Genomic DNA, 22,942 nt, shown 5'->3' with positions numbered 1-22,942 from the left:
CTTTAGAAATCAAAGGAATATATATGAAGTTACAACATTTTAAGAAACCCAATCCCACACTTTTTAAGACAGAGAATATTAAAAGAAAATACTCTGCTTAATACAGGACTTAAGATCAATTGCAACAGCCAGGCTTTCGATTGAAAACACAATGACTGCTTTAATACCTGACTTAACTCTCAAAAGTCTTTATCACAAATGTAATCTTTCTCCAGAATAGGGCTTTCCGCATGGCACAGGAAAGGCACAATGCTATAACGCAATAAAACACAGACTTCTAAAAGTATGCATACCTTGGAAAATACAACTGAAACAGAGATGGTTGGGATCTGGAATGGGACAGGAAGCCAGGGGCCAAGACAGAGGCAGAGGAGATGTCGGCTTTACTCAGTCGACATGAATATAGGCCTTGATCACCTAAAGCTATGGTGGATCATTCTGCTGTACGGATTCCTAAGCGTGGTGACTCGGGCCCAGTGCTTCTACAAGTTTCTCAGATATTACAACTGTCTGCTCCAGACACTGGGTTCATTATCTACAGCTGCCGAAAACAGATCTGGCATCACTGAATGTATCTGGTTCTTTTGACATTTTATGTGACGGCCTTTTCTGTGTCTATTAGACGGCCCCTTACCTATGCAAGGATCATCCTCAGTGGCAGATGCTAAAAACATGAGACTTTGAATAATCCTCTATGATCCCACACTTCATGGGGACAGGCTATACTATCTGGTTTCTAAAACACAATTATCTTGCACCTAGCTTCATAGTGAGCAAAAAACTTGTATAGCTTTGAAACGCACAAAGAAAAAACTGATAGAACTAAAAGAAAATGTCAACAATCCACTCATACAATTAAGCTCCAAAAGAGCTCCCTCAGAAAATGACAGGTCAAATAGAGAAAAAGTTCAGTAAGGATTTTGATGATTTGAATAACAATTAAACCATTCTGATTTAATTGGTATCTTTGTATCCAATAGAAAATAAGCATTATTTTCAAAGACATGGGACATTCACATGAGAAGTACATCTCTTCGGATCACATTTCTAAGAGTTTTGGTACTCTAAATTTCTCTTATTACGTTTTAATCACATACTGCTTCATAGAAAGGTTACTCTTTTAAGTGTTTACCTTCTCTGACTCACTTTACAATGTTTCCAAGGAAAGCCTTGTCTTCTTGCCTTTGTATCCCTCTCAATACTTAGCACTCTACACAAAGTATGCATTCATTTATAAAATGATCATCCTAAAACAGATCACTTTTAATGATGTATCAATAACAACCTATGCTAAATAATTTTATGCTACTTCTCTTCCAATAAGGAGTCCATCAGACTCTATCAAATGTTATTAAGTTGGAAGTAGCTTAACAGCAAAAGATATAAAGAAACTTTCTTCCACATTACAATTTCAGAATACTGAATGTCATCTTTTGCTGATCCCTGAGCCAATGGCTTATACTTGTATCTGACTCTTTGAGACCCTTTGGACTGTAGCCCAGCTCTTTGGTCCATGGGATTTTTCAGGCAAGAATACTGGAGTGTGTTTCCATTTCTTCCTCCAGGAGATCTTTCCAACTCAGGGATCGAACCTGAGTCTCTTGTGTCTCCTGCATTGCAGGCAGATTGCTTATCACTGAGCCATCGGGGAAGCCCAGTGGCTTAGCTAAATGCCTCAAGATGCTTCACAAGTTGTATGCATGGAACATACAGGTCAGTCTGAGGGGAGAGAAGAAGAGGAGGGAACCCTTCATGAGCAAACTCAAGGGCTGCCTCCATTACTGGTTATCCAGGCGGAGCTCTTGGAGTAATTGTATAGAGTTTTGTGCTCCAAATATCCTCCTTGGCTCCTCCTACTGGGACAGGTTGCAGTTATGGCTTCAATTCATCTATATTTCTTCCTATAACCCTATAACCCATTTGTGGGTTTGTTAGTCACTTCCTCTTTCCAAACTAAATTGGCATTCAGTATCAGGAGGCTGGCAGGCTATAGTCCATAGGGTTGCACAGAGTCAGACACCACTGAAGCGACTTAGCACTCAGCACACACGCCTGCACACGCTGCCTTCCACAGAACAACACAGGAATAGGTCAAAAAACTAGCAGGGGGGGCAGGGGGCTTTGAGGAGGGAGGAGGTATTCTGTTTCAGTAAGTTTGGGAACCTTGTCTGTAACACCTTTTTGTTGAAGATGCACCAAAACCTTGCTTAAATCCCAAACCTACTTGACCATGAAGCCCCCCTCCCCATCCCTGTTTTTGACAGAAACCTATTACCATAGTTTCACATAGCATCCTGAGAATCCTCTTATGTTCAATGCCAAGAATGAGAACTAGTTCCTCATTCCAAAAGTCATTCCTTCACAAGAAGACAAATACTTTTTTTTTTTTTAACTTACATCATTTTCCTCTAAAAAACGGTTGGGGATTTCCCTTTATACTTTTCACAGCTAAAATGAAAGATCTACAATGAGGAAGTCTTCTTCCTTCACCCTCCTCCCCACAAAAGGGTGTCTGGTCTCCATACCAGCTTAAGGTATGCAGACTTCTAGAAGATATTTTAAATTAAAAAAAAAATTTTTAGTTGTAGCAATTGCATATAAAATTTACCATCATAACCATTTTTAAGCATACAGTTCAGTAGTATTAAGTACATTTATGCTGTTATGCAACCCATCCCTGCAACTCTTCAAAGGAGATATTTTTTAATAGAGGCAGAGGTGTCCAAAGTCAGAGAGTCTTTCCCTATGTCTTTCTGAATGTGTAATCTTGTGCCATATGGGCTACATATGGTATATTTTTTGTAACCACTACATTGGTTATTATAACACTTTTAATTTTTGATTATACATTTAAAAATTATTTTCATGACACCTCCATATTAAGAGATAATCAGGGTAGTTTGCAATGGAAGAAACTTAAGGAAGGCATCTCAATGACTTTTTAAAGATCCCACTGCATTTAGCTGTTGTCCTCAAACTGTGCCAAGAATTGCACCGGATGGGTATATTATTAGCAATGACTCGCTCAATATAATGAGTTATTTGTTCTTAATGTCAATCATTTATGCTGCAGTCCCGATAATGCTTCTATTAGCTGCCTTCCAACAAATCTATCAGCTCTAAGTAAAACACTTCCAGGGATCTGAAACCACTGGTAAGGTCACTTCCATGGCTGTGAAAATCCCCAGATAGAGATGGAAGAAACTAGAGTAATGTTTACACCCTTCAGACAAGAACATGACCACATAGTTGGGTTCAGAAAATGCTAGCAAGAACTGTAAAGATCCAGATGTCCTGAGCACCCCAGTGCCTGGAGTGTACCTTGGAACATTTAATTGGCATCTCTCAGCTCCCTGAGCAGCTCTCTGCTGTGTGCTCCTACCTGCATCCCTCATACCCTTTCATCAAGAATAGGGCAGGTGAAACCTTGGACAAGAAGGCACCAATAATAAAATGTATGGGCAAGTCTATTCAGGGAAAAAAATATGCTTATATGAGTATCGGTACACACATATTTTCTTGGTGGTATTTCAAAGATAATGTAGTCTTTGTTAACATTTATTTTATTGATGTATAGTTGATTTACAATGTTGTGTTGATTTCTGCTGGATAGCAAAGTGATTCAGTTAGGCATATACACACAAGCTTTTTCATATTCTTTTCTGTTATGGTTTATCACAGGATATTAAATACAGCTTCCTGTGCTAAACAGTAGGGCTTTGCTGTTTATCCTTTCTATTTACGATAGCTGGCATCAAAGACATAGTCTTGAAGCAGAATAACAGACACACACATGTACACATACACATGTCATACCAAGGGAAAAAAATTAGGGTCAAAAACTGCAAAATAGGCCTATATTCCTCTGATATTTTAAAAATTTCTGTAAATCAGGATTACCTAACCAAATACTACTAACTCAGATCAGTTGATTTCTTCTGTTTACACCTCCAGACTATGTTTTCAACAGCTGGAGACAGCAGAGCTTCTCCTTAGATTTCTCTCATTTTCCTAGCTTAATCTGATCAGTTGGTACCCAGTGGCACCTCTGTCTTGCTACCTGGAGAGAACAGCTCATATCTATAGTTGATGGGTAACAGACTGGTAGATTATTATTATAGTGATGTACTATATACATTTTTGTTCACATGCCCAGATACTTGCTAATCTAAGAACCAGAGGTTTTGCAGTTTACTTACATACCTCAATTTCAAAACACTTCAGAGATATAACATGACTTTTTGGGGGGAGGGCATTATCAAGGTTAATATATATATATGTATATATATTTACATTTAAAATAAATAATTGTTTTACAAATACAGGGGTACGTTTTCCTTTTGGAGAGCTAGGAAAAGGCGCGTGTGGAGTGGCCTGGACCAGCATGAGACCAGCATGGGGTAAGAGGACTCTAGAGGGACACCAAGGTGGAGGAGGCCATCAGAATACCTTTTCTGTTGTTGTTTTAAGAAATTCTAGAAAAGTGAAAATGTTCCTTCTAACCCAACTATTTTTGTGAAAGGGTTAAACCATGCTGGGTTGGATGAATCTCAAGTTAAAATCAAGGTTGCTGGGAGAAATATCAACAACCTCTGATACGCAGATGATGCCACTCTAACAGCAGAAAGTGAAGAGGAACTAAAGAGCCTCTTGATGAGGGTGATAGAGGAGAGTGAAAAACCTGGCTTGAAACTCAACATTCAAAAAACTAAGACCATGGCATCCGGTTCCACCACTTCATGGCAAATAGATGGGAAAGAAGTGGAAACAGTGACAGGTTTTATTTTCTTGGCCTCCAAAATCATTGCAGATGGAAACTGCAGCCGTGAAATTAAAAGATACTGGCTTCTTGGAAGAAAAACTGTGGTAAACTTAGACAGTGTATCATAAAGCAGGGACATTACTTTGTCGACAAAGGTCTGTATAGCCAAAGCTATGTTTTATCCAGCAGTCATGTACAGATGTGAAAGTTGGACCATAGAGAAGGCTGAGTGCCAAAGAATGGATGCTTTCACATTATTGCTGGAGAAGACTCTTGAGAGCCTCTTGGACTGCGAGGAGATCAACCCAGTCAATCCTAAAGGAAATCAATCTTGAATATTTATTGGAAGGACTGATGCTGAAGCACCAACACTTTGGCCACCTGATTCAAAGAGACAACTCATTGGAAAAGACCCTGATGCTGGGAAAGATTGAGGGCAAGAGGAGAAGAGGACAACAGAGGATGAGATTGTTAGATGGCATCACTGACTCAATGGACATGAATTTGAGCAAACTCCAGGAGATGGTGAAGGACAGGGAAGCCTGGTGTGCTGTAGTCCATGGGGTCACAAAGAGTCAGACATGACTTAGCTATTGAACAACAACAAAACTGAGTCTGGAGATGGAGGATGGCCAATGCAGCATCACCCATCTCTCTGGGCATTGAGGACGGGGCCCTTCCAGCATCTGATCACCACAGTTGTTACCTCAAACCAAAGATCTGGAGCCCTAGTCCTCAAGAAGGGTAAACATGACTTTTCTAAAGAAGGAAATTAGCTCATTCAATCTTTCAGCAAATATTCGGGCTTCCCTGATGTCTGGCTTTTTCTAGAGTCTACAGCAACAAGCAAAACATGCAAAGACCTGGCTCTCAGGGAGCTTTTGTCTGACTGGGTACCAGTTCTGCAAAAGAAGTTCATCAGACATTCAACATACTTACTTTAAATCAAAATGACTTTTAGAAGATAATCTTACATGGTCACTGCAGTTGAAGACTGACAAAGATCTTAATATTTTCTCCAACATTAGATCATGGCTTCAGAAACAAAACCAGATCAGTCACAGTAACTGAGAATGAAACGTACTCCGTAATACACATCAGTAATCATGGAAGATCCAAGAACTTAAGTTCTAGACACCTCCTGCAGAGAGGAGGCAGGGTCATCACATGTTCTCATGGAACACACATTTTGCAGGATGGGACCCAAGAATCCTGAGCTAGTCTCTCTTTCCCTTCCCTTATTTTCTATATCATATTACAAAGCAAACAGAAAATCAGTGGATCTCTTAGAGGAGAAAATATTTATTTTATTCTAGGCAAACATCATAAAAAATCACAGTTACCTAACCTCACAAGATGTCATTTCTTTCTTTGGAGACAGAACCATGTATCTCTCTCTGACGAGCACACAAGTCTATGATAAGCTCATTTACAGAGAAGGTAATCATTTATGCAAAAGAAATGATTCTTTCTCTTAAAAAAAAGAAAAAAAAAGTATTCAAAAGACTGAATTGGTCACATATATAGAGTGTGCCTGACTGCGACCTCGGTAGGTGCATGTGATGATTTTCTTGGGTTCTGGGGCACTCTGGCCTTTTCCTCCATAAAAGAGAGTATTAAAAATGGCATTTTATGACTCCATTGGTATAAAGAAAAATGTAATCCAGGCTGGGTTTGTTATTATATATTCCAGCCTTCCTTGGTAGCTTAGATGGTAAAAAATTCACCAGCAATGTAGGAGACCAGGGTTCTGTCCCTGAGTTGGGAAGATCCCCTGGAGAAGGGAATGGCAACCCAATCCAGTATTCTTGCCTGGGAAATCCAATGGACAAAGGAGCCTGGCAGGCTATTTTATTCATCTGGGGGGGAAGAATTAAAATTAAAACATTTTCATGGGCCACTAAAAGTATCATGGCTCCAGGCATGATATCTGTGTGTAGTAGATAAGTCAACTCTGTACCTCAGACTCTTGATTTTTAAACTACTTAGAATTCTAATCATACATTAAACAAAAAAATCTCCTTTCTTGCCAGGAATGAAGACTTTCTTGCCAAGAATGAAGATCTGTGGTAAGAAAACCATTGCTTTACCAGTTAACAAAACACCAATGAACTCTAAACTACAACACACGCAAGGACATCTTTATTCCATTAAAATATCATTTATCTTTGTAATAATTTGAGTACCTCAAGAAGCATAATGCAACGTATTAAATATTCATGATTCCAATAAAGCATGATCATTTTGCTGGCTAAAGGCAAACTCTAACCCGCTGCTGCACTTACGCTTTAATTTTATTTTTATTTTACTATTTGGTTAAAAAAAAAGGCCTGGCGTAAAATTGAAAGTATAAAAGAAAAAAATAATCCAGAGTAAAAATGATAATGCTATGCTTATCAGGACTGGGTGTCTTTATATATTTCTTTCATTCTAGTAATTATTTAATATGGAAATGAATAATGTCAATTCAACATTTTCAAGTCTTGAAAATAGCTTATAATGTGGTCTGACTGTGATAAATTAAAGGACTTAGAAAAGTCCTTCCTTCCCTTTTATCATTCAGTGTGGTTTTCAAGTACTGCTATCACAAAATTAGATTGAGATTTTAAATCTTAAAGAAAAGAGAGAAACTTAAAAAGAACAGGAAGCACTTTTCCGTCCAATGAAAAGCATTTAAAATGCTACCTAAAGAGTGACTCATTAACAGCAGAGAGCCAATGGGAAGAAATGACTCCAATTTGGGTCACACCATGGTTTACTTTTCCTGACTCCATCTTATTCTTCACCTATGTACTTCAAAATATGAATTATCTTTTGTATCTCATCCTTTGGTTATAGTTGTTATTCCATCTTACAAAACAGTTTAAAAAAAAAACAAGAAAAATTTTGCTCACAGAGGGTACTTATATAAAAATACCTAACAAACTCATGAATTTGTTAATCTTTTAGTGCATTTCATACTCAAGTGGCAAAAAAATGAAAACAGCTCACTTTTACGGTTGAAGCCTTTCCAATGTCTTCATCCACTAACTCTTCACATCTGTCTCCACCTGGAGGAGAAATGCAAAGATAAATTGCTTTTTACTTAAATGTTACTTTTCCAGAATGATTTCAGTGGAATATGGAAGAAATATCTGGGTCAATTTTAAGTGGCAAAAAAGAAGACTGGATTTAAAAAAAACACACACATAATTTTCCTAGGAAAATGCCACATCTATGGGCTTCCCAGTTGGTGCAGTGGTTTTTATAAAAAAAAAAAAAAAAAATCCTCCTGCCAATGCAGGAGACGCAGGAGATGTGGATGGGATCCTGGGTTGGGAAGATCCCAGGGGAGGAAATCACAATCCGTTTAAGTATTCTTGCCTGGGAAATCCCATGGATTGACAGAGGAGCCCAGTGGGCTACAGTCCATGGGATTGCAAAGAGCTCGACATGACTGGGCACAGCACAGCATGCTACTGGTCTATAATGGACCTATAGCAATAATCAACTATTTAGTTTAAAAAAAACCCCAGAGGGTGTGGTGTTAGAAAGGCACTGATGTCCAGTCCTTGATTTTTCCTTTCCCTTGAAATACTCGGAAAATTTTTAAAAAGTCTAGAATTTTCAATAGCAATAAAAACTAAATTCATTGACTTGCCAGAAGTAAGAAGCATTTCCCATACCAGGAAGAGAGATGAAACTCCAAGAAGCAGAAGGATAATGGATGATTTCACTCAGTCTCAACTCAGTAAAGTAGTATTCTCAGCCTCAATAAGATCTCTTATCTCTGAAACCCAAGTCCTCCACAGGATGGGAACCACCTCCTAAGGACCATGGTCACTCTATCCTTGAATTCCTCTCCATGGCTGTAACCAATCATTCCTCTGTTTCCATCTTTGCAAAGTACCTGGGTAGGAAGGGAGAAGTTCATGGGGTGATGCTTAAATGGGATAAAATTGGGGATTGCTTTTCTTTCTTCTGATCACTATTTTAAAAAAGAAAGAACCACAGATAAACAAAATGTGCCTATAAGTGTATCAGGTAGGTATCATCATGAACAAAAGCTACTTGAAAATATTTCCAGTTGACTGAGGGATGGTATGTGAACTGTGAACTTCCAGATGTTCAAGCTGGATTTAGAAAAGGCAAAGGAACCAGAGATCAAATTGCCAACCTCCATTGGATCATCGAAAAGGCAGAGAGAACCAGAAAAACATCTACTTCTGTTTTATTGACTATGCCAAAGCCTTTGACTGTGTGGATCACAGTAAACTGTGGAAAATTCTTCAATAGATGGGAATACCAGACCACTTGACCTGCCTCCCGAGAAATCTGTATGCAGGTCAAGAAACAACAGTTAGAACTGGACATGGAACAAAAGACTGGTTCCAAATAGGGAAAGGAGAATGTCAAGGCTGCATATTGTCACCCTGCTTATTTAACTTCTATGCAGAGTACATCATGAGAAATGCTGGGCTAGATGAAGCACAAGCTGGAATCATGACTGCTGGGAGAAATATCAATAACTCAGATATGCAGATAACATCACCTTTATGGCAGAAAGCGAAGAAGAGCTAAAGAGCCTCTTGATGAAAGTGAAAGAGGAAAGTGAAAAACTGACTTAAAACTCACCATTTAGAAAACTAAGACCATGGCATCTGGTCCCATCACTTCATGGCAAATAGATGGGGAAACAATGGAAACAGTGGCTGACTTTATCTTTTTGGGCTCCAAAATCACCGCAGATGGTGACTGCAGCCATGAAATTAAAAGACGTTTGCTCCTTGGAAGGAAAGTTATGACCAACCTAGACAGCATATTAAAAAGCAGAGGCATGACTTTGCCAACAAAGGTCCATCTAGTCAAAACTATGGTTTTTCCAGTAGTCATGTATAGATGTGAGAGTTGGACTATAAAGAAAGCTGAGTGCCAAAGAATGGATGCTTTTGAACTGTGCTGTTAGAGAAGACTTTTGAGAGTCCCTTGGACAGCAAGGAGATCCAACCAGTCCATCCTAAAGGAAATCAGTCCTGATTATACATTGGAAGGACTGATACTGAAAATGAAACTCCAAGACTTTGGCCACCTGATGCAAAGAACTGACTCACTAGAAAAGATCCTGATGCTGGGAAAGATTGAAGGCGGGAGGAGAAGTGGATGACAGAGGATGAGATGGTTGGATGGCAACACTGGCTCAATGCACTTGAATTTGAGTAAGCTCTGGAGTTGGTGATGGACAGGGAAGCCTAGGGTGTTGCAGTCTATGGGGTCACAAAGAGTCGGACACGATTGAGGGACTGAACTGAACTGAACTGAGGAATGAATCCAAACAAAAGAGTGAAAAAGTAGTCATGTAATAGTGCTGGCGATAAGCATTAAAAGCAGTAAATAGGGAATAAAGTACACTAATTACTCTAAAACACAGTCCAGAGTACAAACTTCAAATTTTTAAAAAAATGTCTAATAAAAACATTACTATAATAATTAAGTTCATCAAAGTCTGAAATTCTGGGTCAGTCAATTTTCAATTTTTAAAAATTTTTTTTGCATCATGGCATGTGGGATCTTAGCTCCCCAACCAGAGATTGAACCCATTCCCTCTGCATTGGAAGGCGGATTCTTAACCATGGTATCATCAGGGAAGTCCCTGAAATCCTGGATCATATTACGAAAAATGGGGAAATGAGTGGGGATAAATGGTAAAAGTGAGTTAATTTCATTTAGTATGAAGAATAAGAAATGGAATTTTATTTGTGACACTAGTAACTTTATTATTTTCCTATATTGGAGAGAACAAAGAAACAAACTACATATTCAATCTTAAATTCAAAAATAGCAATAAATGTAGTATAGGAAAGGCAGAGGAAAATGCAGGAATTTGTGATTTTGATATTTAAAAAACAGTTACTGGTTCAATATAGAATGAAATACCTCATAGACAGATTTCAGGCAAATCTAGTCTTAAAATCCAACATGAAGCTTGAATTATTAGAAGAATATATCACAGACATGGAACACATGATAAACTTAAGAATGCCATACAAAAGGATCCTTGTGAATAAATTTGAACATTTCAGTGGAAACAGTTTTATAAGGTGCTATTTAATTATTAAAAACTGAACTGAAAACATAAAAGCTGAAAAGCTAAGAAATACAGTTTGCTGCTAAGTCGCTTCAGTCATGTCTGACTCTGTGCGACCCCATAGACGGCAGCCCACCAGGCTCCCCCATCCCTGGGATTCTCCAGGCAAGAATACTGGAGTAGGTTGCCATTTCCTTCTCTAGTGCATGAAAGTGAAAAGTGAAAGTGAAGTCGCTCAGTCGTGTCCGACTCTTCGCGACCCCACGGACTGCAGCCTACCAGGCTCCTTCGTCCATGGGATTTTCTACGCAAGAGTACTGGAGTGGGGTGCCATTGCCTTCTCCAGAGAAATATAGTTTACTTCAAGGATTAGACAGTTCCCAGGCTATATAAAAAAGTTTCAGGATATACGACAAATGAGACTCCAGGTTGTTTGGTGAAGTTTATCAGATAACCTAACCTGATAACACACAAAAAAGGAAAAAAGCAAGAGGCTTGTATGACTTAGATAAATAAGATGGAAGAATGTTAAATAAAGTGCTCAGAATAGTCTATTTCTAGTATATTAAAATAATAACAACATTATACACTGGATTTATTCTATAAATATTACATAAATAAATCTCTTATGCTCTATCAATAGGTCAAATCAACACATACTCCCAGTTTCAAAGATGACAAAACAGCACTTATACCTGATAACCTCTCAGTAATCTAGAAACAGATTGCCTACTGTGATTTTCAAAAAGATCTAAAACCAACAGATAACATTTGCTATAAAGTCAGGAATAAAATAAAAAGATGCTCACAAAGCGTTAGTGAAAGGAAATGAAAAGGCCAAATACCACCATCAGCAGATGACAGGCTGATAACAAGAAAAATATCTTTTAAAAATGCCCTGTTGGATATAATAAAGGTGGCATCAGTTGATTTGAAATACATAAAAAGCAATGTTTTCTGTCCAGTGATAGCAATGGCCAGTCACAAACAAATGAAAACAGAGATGATTTAAAAACAGATCATATTCAAAAAAATTATGCTTAAAGAACCTATGTAGAAAATGTCTAAGGAAATCTTCAGGACAACGGTTTCCTCATGAGAAAAGTTGAGTAGTATAAATGTACTTTTTTAGAAAAAGAATAAAAGGCATGAAATTCAACATGAGGTAAACTAATGAGTTTCTATCTTTGGTCTGTAGAAACTGAAGTACCATTATGGAATACGAGAATGGCAAGAGGCTTTAACAATCAGTGAGGCTTATTTATAGGTGAATACTTACAGATCTCAGAGGCTGTTCTATAAATTCACAATAGAACTTTTAGAAAAAAGAAACACATTAAGAATATTTGATTATCCGGCCTTAAATGCAAAATGCACTGATAGATTGTACCCGTGGCATTAAATACAAATAGAATTTCATATAAAGACATCTCAACACTTTGCCAGGCTTTTAAAAGTTGGAGCAATGTTATAAATAGCCATTGATGTTGTATTTCTGAAAAGAAAATCCTAATTGCATTTCACTGTGATAAAACAGGCCATATTTTATTGCTTTTGGCCAAAGAACAATGTGAAACTTGGTTTATAGTCAGGAGTACATGCAAGGTGATGTTTAAAATAAGTTCTATATGCAAGCCACAACTAATGTGAGTTTGAGACTAAAAATAAATAAAATGTCAGGGTTGGTTTCATAAAAAGGAGACAGAAGTCCAGTATGTCACCATATCATTTTAGCAGTGTCTAAAACAAGCTTACCTTTCATTTTAGACAACAGGTGAGGAGAGAAACTGAAAGCCAGGTGTTTCTGACAAAAACTAGGGGATCAGTTTTAGTTATTTTAGAATGAATGTTAATAAAAATTATCCACAAAAGAGACCACACTTACTCTTTATATTAGGACAAAGTTAAAGGCCTGTTAGCTTCAGAGGAGAATATTGAGGTAACAGGTAACAGCAGATTTAATGATCTAAGTTAGGCATAGTTTAAACAAGAAATGATTTAAAGTCATGCCCAATAAAAACACTTCTCCTTATGATAATGACTGTGCAAATATCCAAAGCATAGACATTTTCCCTAAAATGTCCCTATTTGGTCCGTGGAATTTTCCAGGCAAGAGTACTGGAGTGGGTTGCCATTTCCTTCTCCAGGGGATCTTCCCAACCCAGGGACTGAACCCAGGTCTCCCGCATTGCAGGCAGACGCTTTACCGTCTGAGCCACCAGGGAAGCCCATTTGAAATACAGGAGCCCCAAAGATCTGCTCATAAGTAAAAGTTGCTTGTCAAGTCTGACTCTTTGCAACCGCATGGACTATACAGTTCATGGAATTCCCTAGGCCTGAATGCTGGAGTGGGTAGGTGTTCTCTTCTCCAAGGGATCTTCCCAATCCAAGATCAAACCCAGGTCTCCCACATTGCAGACGGATTCTTTACGAGCTGAGCCACCAGGGAAGCCCCTGCTGATAAGCATGAAATCTTTATTTCTGGAGTTAAACACACAAACTTCACAGAAACAGAGGGTGAAAATCCACTTACGAGGCTCCCAGAAATCATAAAACTTTAGGCCAGTGCAACTAACATACTTAAACGTAATCAGGCCAAAAAAGGACAACTTTCCTGCCCTAAATATCTAGAAAGTATTGCTTAGATAAGAAACACAGACAAAACTGATAAAGTTGATAAAACCAAAGCAAGTAGTTTTGAGGGAATACAGTTTGATCTTGTAAATCCAAAAAGAATCTCTGTATTCAGACCGGAGTCCAGCCTCTGCCCCACACCTGTCATGATGGGGGGCCACTTCACATCCATACATACCTGGGACTCAGGTCCACCACCACATAAAAACCACTTTCTCCCTTCCACTTGCCCTTCTTTGAGCCACCTCATTTCCTTTGTAGAGAATAAGCAAGTCACAATAGTTACTGAAATATAAACCTTAAATTGGCTGCTGAAAGGGGGAAAAATAATACCGTCTATAGTTTTAGAAGCTCAACATCTGTCTATCCTCCTTCTGGCAATCATCAATATTTTCCTCTCCTTTGTCCTACTCTCAGCCCAGGTGCTCTGAATGATATCAATTAGGCTAAACATTCATAGTATCTCCTCTCCTGGATTACTGTGATTGGTGCAGAGATAGGCATGTGGCCCAAGTCACGCCAATCAGGATCAATGAGACCTAACTGGGGGTATTTTGTTAAAATTACTAGTGAAGCAGAACTTTTCTTGCTCCTGCTAGACATGAACAAGACAGGATTTAGAGGCCCAACGTGACATAGCCGTCCTGCAAACCCGTAAGGGCTGAAAATGAGCCAACATCCCATTCTGATCAATTCTGTGTGCTTTTGAACTATAAAACAGACTTATACATGCTCCAAGGTGACTTTTTTTTCCAGCTCGACAGTATGTGAGACTCCTGCATGTGGCTTTGCAGTGTTATTGTCTGTGCTGAGAGACAGTATTTCTTTGAATGTCACTGGATACTTCATGGTGTATTTATATGCTCTACTGTCGCACCTTTAAGCTGTTTCCATTTTTCTTCTCTATTACAAGCAGTGTTGTACACAGCTCTGTGTTCACAGTTCTGCATTGTATTTACCTGAATCTGAACTGTTGGGTTATTCATCAGACACATGTTGAGCTTTACTGAGTGATGCCAAATTTTTTTTTCAAGAGAAATTGTACCAATTTAAACTCCACCCACAGGACAGGTGTACCTCATTTTACTGTGCTCTGCTTCATTGCACCTTGGACACATGGCATTTTCCTTTTTTTTCCAGTTGAAGGTTTGTGGTATCAAATTGTCAAATAATGGTTAGCATTTTTGTGTTGTCAAATAATGGTTAGTATTTTTTAGCACTATGGTATTTTTAATATAAGGTAGATACATTGTTTTTTAGGCATAATGCTATGTATGTGCTCAATAGGCTATAGTGTAGTATTAGCATAACTCTAATATGCACTGGGACACCAAACACTTTGTGTGACTTGATATATTGTGATACTAACGTTATTGCCATGCTCTGGAAGGGAAGCTGCAACGTCTCTGACATATGTCTTTATATGAGTTCCTGTCACTCCATACTATGGCCAACATCTGATACCGTAAAATTTTAATTACAGTTATTCCAATGGGTGAGAAATGTCTTATTTAAATGTTTTAGAATAAGAGTGTTAAGCAATCACAGAAATGTTTCATCCAAGCAGATAATTATTTAAATACCTCAGACTCAATTTTTATTTATCCATTCAACAAGTATTCGGGATCTATTATGCAGAGACACACACTTCTATTCTCATAGAGACCTCCAAAGACAGACACTCTGTAGCTTTCCTTGCAAACTCAAGTCAATTTCTATTTCTAATTTGATATCTCCAATCGGCCCCTTCATGTTTCTTAAGAGGTCCAGTGGGTCTCAACCACTTAAAAAGCAACAACACCCTAGAATTTGGAAGTAGAATCTATGGAGAATAGTTGCACATCTTTCAATAACTATTTGTTTTTGGTTTCTTAGCCAGTAAATATATTCATTTTAACCAAGTTGGATTAAATTCTATAGTAAACGTCTGATGTGTGCCAGGCACAGAGGTTATAAACTGAGTAAAGCAAAGTCTCCAAACATCTCATATTACAAAATGGGTGTATCCTTGGGAACACTACATACATAAAGCAGTTCTTAATAAGTTGAATTGCTTTCAGTGGCACTTTAATAGATGTTGAAATGCAACTGTCAAAGGGAAGGTAGGTTTGCGTGACTCATCAGGCACTACCTACTTCACAGAAAGAAGATGATGAATGGACAAGTTCAGTCTTCAGTTTGTATAAATTCCTGGGTTCCAAAAGATCACACACCAGTTGTGCGATAAAAGCTCTTTATACATTATTAAGTAAAAGTGAAGTCGCTCAGTCGTGTCCGACTCTTCGCAACCCCATGGACTATATCCTACCAGGATCCTCTGTCCATGGAATTTTCCAGGCAAGGGTACTGGAGTGGGTTGCCATTTCCTTCTCCAGGGGATCTTCCCTGGAGGCTCAGAGGTTAAAGCGTCTGCCTGCAATGCGGGAGACCTGGGTTTGATCCCTGGGTGGGGAAGATCCCCTGCAGAAGGAAATGGCAACTCACTCCAGTACTCTTGCCTGGAGAATCCCATGGGCAGAGGAGCCTGGTGGGCTACAGTCCACGGGGTTGCAAAGAGTCGGACACGACTGAGTGACTTCACTTTCACATACATTATTAAGAAATGCTAGGCTTTATTTAACGTAAGTTGGCTATGAATGTTTTAGAAAGGAAGCTTAAAGCAACTAGACAACAAACTCTGCACACCAGATTCTGATGACCCAGAGTTCAGATTCTGTCATTTCCTGTTGATACAAACAGACTAGGAGCTGGCTTAATGACTTGACAAAGAATCCTTAATTTTAACACTGATTTGGAGATTAGGAGTTCAATGATTCCTTCCTCACATTCCCCTTATGTCCCTCTGTTTGTCATTCCTGGGGCAAAGTGGACCTCTTCATTAAAAAAGCTGGCCAAACAGAACTGGAGATTACAACACTATTTTCCTTTACTTTTCAGTGTGGGAGGGGATATTGGGCCAGAAGGTAAAATGGAGGAATGTTTTTTAAATGAATGAGCTTCATTCAAGTGGTATTAAAGGTACCAAGATTACAAAGGAAATTACTGAGCCTCTACCCAAGAAAGCAGGCTTTGAAGTCAACAGATTGCATGGTGGCTATACTCCAAGGGCTGTAATACAGTTATCCACACTTTTCTAATTCACTTGCTGCTCACCCAGGCAACCTGTGTTCCTCTTTATTTGTTCTTTGGTTGTGTCGAGTCTCAGCCGCAAGTCTCAGTTGCAGCACGCAAGATCTTTGTTGCCTCGTGCAGATCTTCCGTGTGGCACGCGAGCGCTCTCGTTGTAGTGCATGGGCTTCAGTTGCTCTGTGCCATGTGGGATCTTAGTGCCTTGACCAGGGATTGAACCTGAGTCTCCTGCTTTGCAAGACAGATTCTTAACCACTGGACCACCAGGGAAGTCCTCTGTGTTATGCTTTAAATGACCCGCAGGCACCCAACATCTGAGTACCGAGGATGCACCCCCTAGTCAGGGAACCCAGCCCGGACTAGGACAGACCTCTTTCTTACCCTCAGGGAATCTCCAGCCAGTGGGATAGGCTGTCAGAGTTAGCTAGCAATGATGCCCAGGGGCAGCATGCTACCTGGTATGTTCCTGAGAGCATAAAAATAATACAATTCTAATATTAAAATATGGGGCTTAGTAGTACCTAGTGGAGGAATCGCTACAAACAAAGCTAGTGGAGGTGATGGAATTCCAGTTGAGCTGTTTCAAATCCTGAAAGATGATGCTGTGAAAGTGCTGCACTCAATATGCCAGCAAATTGGAAAACTCAGCAGTGGCCACAGGACTGGAAAAGGTCAGTTTTCATTCCAATTCCAAAGAAAGGCAATGCCAAAGAATGCTCAAACTACTGCACAATTGCACTCATCTCACATGCTAGTAAAGTAATGCTCAAAATTCTCCAAGCCAGGCTTCAGCAATACGTGAACCGTGAACTTCCTGATGTTCAAGCTGGTTTTAGAAAAGGCAGAGGAACCAGAGATCAAATTGCCAACATCCACTGGATCATGGAAAAAGCAAGAGAGTTCCAGAAAAACATCTATTTCTGCTTTATTGACTATGCCAAAGCCTTTGACTGTGTGGATCACAACAAACTGTGGAAAATTCTGAAAGAGATGGGAATACCAGGCCACCTAACCTGCCTCTTGAGAAATCTGTATGCAGGTCAGGAAGCAATGGTTAGAACTGGACATGGAACAACAGACTGGTTCCAAATAGGAAAAGGAGTCCGTCAAGGCTGTATATTGTCACCCTGCTTATTTAACTTCTATGCAGTGTACATCACGAGAAATGCTGGGCTGGAAGAAGCACAAGCTGGAATCAAGATTGCCGGGAGAAATATTAATAACCTCAGATATGCAGATGACACCACCCTTATGGCAGAAAGTGAAGAGGAACTAAAAAGCCTCTTGATGAAAGTAAAAGAGGAGAGTGAAAAAGTTGGCCTAAAGCTCAACATTCAGAAAACAAAGATCATGGCATCTGGTCCCATCACTTCATGGGAAATAGATGGGGAAACAGTGGAAACAGTGTCAGACTTTATTTTTGGGGGCTCCAAAATCACTGCAGATGGTGATTGCAGCCATGAAATTAAAAGATGCTTACTCCTTGGAAGAAAAGTTATGACCAACCTAGATAGCATATTCAAAAGCAGAGACATTACTTTGCCGACTAAGGTCCGTCTAGTCAAAGCTATGGTTTTTCCAGTGGTCATGTATGGATGTGAGAGGTGGACTGTGAAGAAGGCTGAGCACCGAAGAATTGATGCTTTTGAACTGTAGTGTTGGAGGAGACTCTTGAGAGTCCCTTGGACTGCAAGGAGATCCAACCAGTCCATTCTGAAGGAGATCAGCCCTGGGATTTCTTTGGAAGGAATGATGCTAAAGCTGAAAGTCCAGTACTTTGGCCACCTCATGAGAAGAGTTGACTCATTGGAAAAGACTCTGATGCTGGGAGGGATTGGGGGCAGGAGGAGAAGGGGACAACAGAGGATGAGATGGCTGGATGGCATCACGGACTCGATGGACGTGAGTCTGAGTGAACTCTGGGAGTTGGTGATGGACAGGGAGGCCTGGCGTGCTGCGATTCATGGGGTCGCAAAGAGTCAGACACGACTAAGCAACTGAACTGAACTGAACTGAGTGGAGGAATATTATTGTGAGTAAGATAAGACTTTCCAAAGATCCTCAAGTCTAGACAGAAAGATGGAAGGTGACTATGAAAGTTAATAATGTTTTGGCAGATTCTATACTTAATAAAATGGAGGAAACTGTAGAAATTGACAAGCATTTCTAAGCAGAAACATTCTATAAGCAACACCTTTTATAGATTAGAGGAATATAGATTTGAGTCCAAGAGCTTCTTTCAACCTAGACCAATAACTTTACGTGATTCAGAATGTGTTAGCAAGGAACAAAAATACACAATGTTAGTTTACACAGGATAATCCCCTAAAATGAATAGAATTCATATGGCTGTGGTTTTCAAAGTTGGACTGGCTCAAATGTAAAATAGATTTTGGTACAGGGAGACCAAAGATATCATGTTTCTTTTTTATACTAGCTGTTTAATAAACTAATATTTTGGGAGATAGCTTTATAAATTTGAATTTGTGGTTGCCGGTTTATTTAATGGTGAGTACTATAAAACACTTCTGTAAAAACACTACTTTTATTCAAGCAACATATGGAAAAAACTGTTACATCACTTTAGAATGTTATATTTAGAAAGGTAATTTCCTTTCACTGAAGGCCTTTTTTTTCCCCAACCTTTCCACATCAGTCAAGAAAAACAGTCTTTGACATACCAGTTTTTTAAAAAAATGAACTACCAAATATATCGTGGTGTTTTTATTTAACATTTATCTTGAGGATATCTCAATAGGCTTTCAGGTTCAAGGAAATCTGAATATAGAAGGCAGACTTCCAATAAAATATTTTATAGTTCCTAACAAACAGTGATTTATTCATCTACATGTTCCCCACCATTACAGCAACTAGTACTTCCTGGAAATCTTTGGTTTTGCTAATGTGGACTGCTTTTACTTCTAAAAAGAGGGGAAATGCTAAAGCTAAGTTATATAGCCCTTGAGGAAACTTGGAGGGTAGTAACTGACACATGGAAAGAAACCATGTCATTTTACATCTGTACTTGAGAAGTCTTTTTCTTTCGATTAAACTTGTCATTAGCATACCTAGTGTGTGCTTACACAGTTATTTCGCTAATTTTAAAAGGAAAGCCTTTAAGATCCTTTTCAACCTATCTTTCAGGTTTAGATTATATTACGTATTTTTATTTATTTGAGGATAAATTTTATTCAGGATAAATATGTGGCTTTTAAGTTTCCAACTCCATGAGCAGATTAATATTTCGTTAGATTCAGGTAACGTATTTGGGTGTGTGCACGAGCTTGTAACAGCATGGGCATTTGGTCATGTGATATTAAAATTAAACCCAGAGCAAAGGCCAGGGCTCTGGTAATGCACGATGTGCTAGAGTGAACTCACGACCGCAAATTTTACTATGAAACTGAAACAGCGTATGGCAAAACTGCAATATAGCGCCCACTACCATAAAATTGGTTAGACTTGCACCGTCCAATCTGAATGTTCAGCAAGTACAGATACTTTTTAGCATCTGTTTCTCCCATGAGACCATAAGAGACCCCAATTCTTCTGTGCATGACAGGATACCCAACATCAAGCACATAGAGGTCACTCATGAGTAGTTATTAAAAACTGAGTGAAACGTGCTCACTGGACGGGTATTCTAAGCAGCATTTTAAAATAAAAAATCCAGTTTGATACATAAATGATGACAGGATACATCTTTTAGGGAAGAAATGGTTGAAAACACTAGAACAGGGAATATTATCAAAAATATCCTTGAAAAGATAGGAGAACCTGGGACCCATGATCTGGCATGAAATAAGGCGGGGCAATTTTGCTGTTACAACAAAGGGCAGGCAGATGGGGGTTAGTAGATTTGATGGTAGGCAGGAGCCCAGTGTGTTCTTGGGTAACTTCTATTTCCTCTGGAAAATAGGAGACAGACCATCCTCTGAATGTGATGGGCAAGAATGAGCACTTGGGAAGAGTGAGAAAGATTAGAAACAAGCCATTTAGAAGAGCCGGGGTATGAGCTAACTAGAGAAAGATAGTTGTCAATAGCGCACTGTGTCATCAAGCACCAGGTGATAGATGTTTCGGTGGGACGCTGGCTTGGGCAAGTGCCTAGCGGAGAGCAGGTAGGACAGGTGGGACACATCACCAAAAAGCTTTGGTTTTGGAATCAGAAGACGTGGGCCCAAGCCCAAGCTTTGCACGTAATGAGTTGCCTGACCTGGAGGAATCACTTCATTTCTTCAGGCCTCAGGTTTTACATTTCTAAAATAAAAGGACTGCATAAGAATCTCCAAGATCCCTTCTAGCTCTAAAAGGGCCAAATCTTAACAAAATAACCAGGAAATTAGTCTAATGGCAGCACAATTAATATAGTGCAAAATTTTAGAGTTGGACAGAAACGCTTTTCTTGTCTTGGTCCGTGGCTTCATTACTCTCTGAAATGGGTTATACTATGACTTCCTTCTGGGCTGCCTCCAATCCTGCTTCCATCTTGTCATCTATATGATAAATGTGGTCACGTGGCTTCCTTGCTTCAATCCTTCAAAAGCCCACCCACTCCCTGCTAACTGATGAACCCAGGCTCCTCACTTCCACCCAGCATGCCCTCCATCACTACTTCCTGCCTCATTTCACTGCTTCACTGAAATACTAACTACAAAATTTCTCAAAAAAAGAAAAAAGAGAGAGAGAGAGAGAAAGGGAGGATTTTCAATATAAAAGCACACATAAAGTAAGAGTTATTCTATATAAATTTAAACATATAAATTTATTTAAGCATATAAATTTACTACTTTAGGATATATGCACTGTCATGTACTATTTTATGACAGTCCAATTAAAAATCATCACACTAAGAGATTTGGGCCAAGCAGTTTTCAGTAACAATAGTGAGAATTCTGTGGCTGAATTAAAATACATTAAGGTGAATGCCTTTCACTTTTCAGGGGGAATATAAGTTAAAGCCCTCCCCTAAAGACATGGGCTTTCCAGAGGAAGTAAAGAAAGAATATAAATAACATTACTCCATTCATTAAAAGAATGGTATTCAACTATGTTTATACAAGTGGTTCTCACCCTTTAAACTTAAGTCTAAATATATTTTAAAAGCTATATGTAAAGTAGTAATTTACTGCAGCCAAACCACAAAGAAATTTTAGGAATGCATCCAGGTCCTGTAATTCTATTTCCTGCTACAGAAAGAGAATTTTAACAGTTTCTATTTTGGTCATCTATCAACTAATCGTTACTTAAAAGACTTTTGGAACATAAAAGTAATTTTAAAAATTAAGTTTTCATTCAATCAAGCTACCTTGAGAGGTAGGCACGTGTGCCCCTAGCCACTGACTAGCTGGTTTTCACATGAGGTACCTGGCAGGGGCAGCCTACACCTGCTCTCTAGAACTCCCTGTTCTCTCTTCCATGTCTGGGAATTGTCTTATCTTCTTATTTGTCTTCATTTCAGGAATCCTGCTCTAGCAGTAGTGACCCTCAACAAGAGTGAGAGGGGGCAATGATAAAGTTTTAATCAAAGCTCATGAATGTGTTTTTGTTTTTAAGTTACTTTTTTTTTTAATTTATTTTTTTTTTTTTAGTTTTTTTAAAATATAAATTTATTTATTTTAATTGGAGGTTAATTACTTTACAATATTGTATTGATTTTGCCATACATCAACATGAATCCGCCACAGCTATACACGTGTTCCCCATCCTGAACCCTCCTCCCTTCTCCCTCCCCGTACCATCCCTCTGGGTCGTCTCAGTGCACCAGCCCCATGCATCCAGTATCATGCATCAAACCTGGACTGGCGATTCATTTCATATATGATATTATACATGTTTCAAAGCCATTCTCCCAAATCATCCCACCCTCGCCCTCTCCCACAGAGTCCAAAAGACTTTAAATGGAGGAAAATTGCTTTACAATATTGTGTTGGTTTCTGCAGTACAACAATGTGGATTGGCCATAATTATACATATATCCCCTCCCTCTCGAGCCTCCCCCTATCCCACCCTTTAGGTCATCACAGCGTGCCAGGCTGGGCTCCCTGTGTTCCACTGCAACTTCTCGCCAGATATCTATTTTATACATGATAGTGAGGATATGTCAACGCTACTTTCTCCACTTGCCCCATTCTCTCCTTCCCTCACCATGTCATCAAGTGCATTCTCTCCATATGTCTCCACTCCCTCCCTGCAGATAGGGTTTGGCCATACCACATGGCATGTGGGGTCTTAGTTCCCTGGCCAGAGATTGAATGCCCCCTGCAGTAGAAGCATGGAGTCTTAACCATTGGGCCACCAGGGAAGTCTCAAGGCTCAATGAATGTTAAGAGAAAGGAGAGACTGCTTCTGGT

The 22,942-nt window shown here is 39.2% G+C and overlaps 1 protein-coding gene across 1 annotated transcript in view; it reads right to left on the bottom strand.

Annotated features, from left to right (window-relative positions):
• The window catches only part of PLEKHG1 (pleckstrin homology and RhoGEF domain containing G1), a 255,986-nt gene that overhangs the window by 178,846 nt on the left and 54,198 nt on the right, over positions 1 to 22,942 (bottom strand). The window contains exon 2 of the mRNA XM_018053355.1: positions 7,754 to 7,812. The gene's annotated coding sequence lies outside the window, so the exon portion shown is untranslated. The remainder of the gene's footprint in view (positions 1 to 7,753; positions 7,813 to 22,942) is intronic.

Source organism: Capra hircus, chromosome 9 (genome assembly GCF_001704415.2).
Source record: "Capra hircus breed San Clemente chromosome 9, ASM170441v1, whole genome shotgun sequence".
NCBI classification, from domain to species: domain Eukaryota; kingdom Metazoa; phylum Chordata; class Mammalia; order Artiodactyla; family Bovidae; genus Capra; species Capra hircus.
Note: the sequence above shows the minus strand (reverse complement) of the source record. Positions and strands in the feature narration are given on the sequence as shown.